General features: G+C 49.3%; 1 long non-coding RNA gene and 1 pseudogene across 2 annotated transcripts in view; one reads left to right on the forward strand and one right to left on the reverse strand.

The window, feature by feature from the left end:
* Nucleotides 1-491: 491 nt before the first annotated feature.
* LOC116540712 overlaps nucleotides 492-3,398 on the forward strand; it is a 13,038-nt pseudogene continuing 10,131 nt past the window's right edge. The window contains exons 1-2 of the transcript XR_004264562.1: nucleotides 492-1,000; nucleotides 1,225-1,312. The product of XR_004264562.1 is annotated as a zinc finger protein 888-like (transcript). The remainder of the gene's footprint in view (nucleotides 1,001-1,224; nucleotides 1,313-3,398) is intronic.
* Nucleotides 1,337-3,398, reverse strand: part of LOC116540739 — an 11,966-nt gene continuing 9,904 nt past the window's right edge. The window contains exon 3 of the long non-coding RNA XR_004264574.1: nucleotides 1,337-1,795. This is a non-coding gene — a long non-coding RNA (uncharacterized LOC116540739). The remainder of the gene's footprint in view (nucleotides 1,796-3,398) is intronic.

Consider the following 3,398-nt stretch of genomic DNA (forward strand, 5'->3'; position numbering starts at 1 on the left):
TCTGCTTCAGTCACACACACACACACACACACAGAGTAACAAAAGAACAAAGGAAAGTAGGGATTTACTGAAGCAAGAGAGCACTCCACAAGGTGGGAGTAGGCTCCAGGGTGAGCATCTCCAGGGCCCCACTGACAAAGTTTTGTGGGTTTAAAGTATTCCTTTTTCGTTTGTTTGTTTACTTGTTTGTTTTTGAGATGGAGTCTCACTCTGTCATCCAGGCTGGACTGCAATGGCATGGTCTTGGCAGCCTCCACCTCCCAGGTTCAAGTGATTCTCCTGCCTCAGCCTCCCAAATAGTTAGTACTACAGGTGCCCGCCACCAAACCCGGCTAATTTTTGTATTTATAGTAGAGACAGGGTTTCACTCTGTTGGCCAGACTGGTCTCCAACTCCTTATCTCATGATCCGCCCATCTCAGCCTCCTTTCTTTCTTGCCTCAGTCTTGTCACCCAGGCTGGAGTGCAGTGGTGCAATCTTGGCTCACCGCAATCTCTGCCCCATGGGCTCAGACGATCCTCCTACCTCAGCCTTCTAAGTAGCTGTTACTGCAAGGCAGGACTAAAATGTGAGATGTCCAGGTTTTTGGCTGTTGAACATAGAATTGAAGAAAAAAAAGAAAAAGGACCACAGACACAGACGTGCATCACGCCTGGCTACGTTTTCTTGTTGTTGGTGGAGACAGGGTTTTATTATGGTGCCCAGGCTGGTCTCGGACTCCTGAGCTCAAGCGATCCACCCGCCTTGGCCACCCACAGTGCTGGGATGACAGGCGCGAGCTACTGTACCCAGCCTCTGCCTGGGCTTTGGTGAAGGCTGGGTCTGTGCCCTGAAGGGGATCTCATTCTAGCCCAGCTTCCCACTGATGCAGTGTGTGTGTTGGGCTTCTCCAGGAGGGGAGTAGGTTCTGAAGAAAGGATTCAAAAATTCACTTAGTTTTCTTGTAGGAGTTTATCATCCCTGGTGCAGTGGGCAGACAAGGGGACCATATTTCCTCAGGGTGAGGTCTCCTTTATATGTGTCATTGTGTTACAGGGAGGGGGTGTGTTGATTCTGAGCAACAAGCATATTTATAACATTCAGGATTGGCTTTTTTATTTTTTATTTTTATTTTTTTAGAGACAGGGTTTCACCATGGTCTCGATCTCTTGACCTTGTGATCCGCCCACCTTGGCCTCCCAAAGTGCTGGGATTACAGGCATGAGCCACTGCGCCTGGCCTCAGGATTGACTTCTAATGACTCTTGATACGTGAGGAAGAGCCCCGGAAGAGGAAGAGGAAAGCAAAGGAGTCAGGGATGGCTCTTCCTCAGGTGAGATGATATTCTCGGTGGATTGTTCTGTCTCCTTCCTTTCAGAAATGCTGGGCCTTGGAGTTGGGAATCTTCTCTAAGTCTGAAGTGTCCTGCCTGACAGGTTTGCTGGCACTCACCCATGCCTTCCTTCAGTCCCTTACCTTGCTTAGATTCCATGTCTGGTGACCCAGTGACATGAGCCTGGGAAGAGGCTGCACTGGGCATGGTCCTGGGAAGGGCTCTCCCCAGACGTGGATGGAGACGGGGTGTGGGCCCCGTGGTGTCAGGGCTGCTGGGCAGCAGGGATTGTTCAGGGGCCACATCTGGATGCACCGTCAGCTCTCTGTAGACCAGGAGTAGAGCAGCTGCCAATAGAAGTCATGTATTAATGTGCACAAAGCACCTGGTTAATTCTAGGAAAGCAGACCAATAAGAGGAAGTCTTTTCTGCCTGATTTTATGCTACATGTTTAGGTAATTGAGTGAGTTACCGTGTTTCTAACTCCAAAAATCTTACTAATTAGAATAGAACGTTCATTCACAGACATGAATGATACAAGGGGTTTTATTCCATTAGTTTAAGTATGTGAAACCAACCTAAATAATAGCAGGAGATTCATTAAACCTTTTTTTTTTTTTTGAGATGAGGTTTCACCATCTTAGCCAGGATGGCCTTGAACTCCTGACCTCGTGGTGATCCACCCGCCTGCGCCTCCCAAAGTGCTGGGATTACACGTGTGAGCCACCGCGCCCCGCCTCATTAAACCATTCTTAGCACAATAAGCTGACGGAGACTGTGGTGTTATGGTGGAGAGGCTTGTGAAACGGGTGTTTTCCATAAAATTGGTTATATTTGTTTTCAAATATGGTAGCAGTATTTCATTTTTATTATAAAAAATTGAGCCTTTTTTCCCCCCCACGTGTTCGGGTTTCTTGAGGGCATTAAGGGCTACAAGGGAGCCCTGGTCATCTGGGGATGAGGCCTGGCATTTGCTGGCCAGTGAGTGGTCCAGTGAGCAGCCAAGGATGGGGCCTCCGCCACCCCGTTTACTTGAAAGTGTGGCTCTCGGCTTCACCCTGCCCAAAGACTCTAGCCCAAACATGGCCGTATGGCATGGGTGGTTGTAGCAGGGTTTGCTGTAGTGCTGTGCGTGATCCCTGGAGGTCAGCGTCTTCCCACATTTCTCACACTTCAGGCAGGGCCGATGCCAGTCCTTGCCCAGAGAGGTCACCCCCTCGGTGAAGTACACCTCCTTGTCCGCACTTGGAGCACATAGGCATGGCGGCTCCGGGTCCAGTTCGCGCATTAGCGGACAGGGAGGGAAGGGCTGCAGGCGTGAGACTTGGAGCCATATTCTCATTCCACCTATTATTATTATTATTATTATTTTTTTTTTTTTTGAGACAGAGTCTAGCTTTGTCTCCCAGGCTGGAGTGCAGTGGCGCGATCCCGGCTCACTGCAATTTCTGACTCTTGGGTTCAAGCGATTCTCCTGCCTCAGCCTTCTGAGTAGCTGGGATTATAAGCATGTACCACGATGCCCCGCTAATTATTTTTGTACTTTTAGTACAGACAGAGTTTCACCATGTTGGCACAGCTGGTCTCAAACTCCTGACCAGCCTGCGGTCAGGCAAGGCTGATCTGCCCATCTCCACCTCCAAGATTGCTGGAATTACAGGCACGAGCTATTGTGCCCAGCCCCCCCCCCCATTATTATTAACCGTATACTTTTATATTTAAACACCACGTGATGTATATATTTGTTTTGTGGTAAAGCTCCAAGCAAAGCTGCAGCTTAGCCCCTTGGTCATAAAGCACCTCCTTTCCCTGTCACGTCCTCCACCGTCCTTCCAACCTCATGGGGGAGCCACTACTGTCAGTTCTGTGTCAGGTACCAGAGGAAGTGTCATGCTTGTATACTTCTGTCCTGAGACTTAAAAAAAAAAATTCTGGCTGGGCGCAGTGGCTCACGCCTGTAATCCCAGCACTTTGGGAGGCCGAGGCGGGTGGATCACGAGGTCAAGAGATCGAGACCATCCTGGTCAACATGGTGAAACCCCGTCTCTACTAAAAATACAAAAAATTAGCTGGGATTACAGGCACG

This window comes from Sapajus apella, unplaced genomic scaffold (assembly GCF_009761245.1).
Source record: "Sapajus apella isolate SASKATOON/1434 unplaced genomic scaffold, GSC_monkey_1.0 scaffold144, whole genome shotgun sequence".
In the NCBI taxonomy this organism is placed as follows: Eukaryota; Metazoa; Chordata; class Mammalia; order Primates; family Cebidae; genus Sapajus; species Sapajus apella.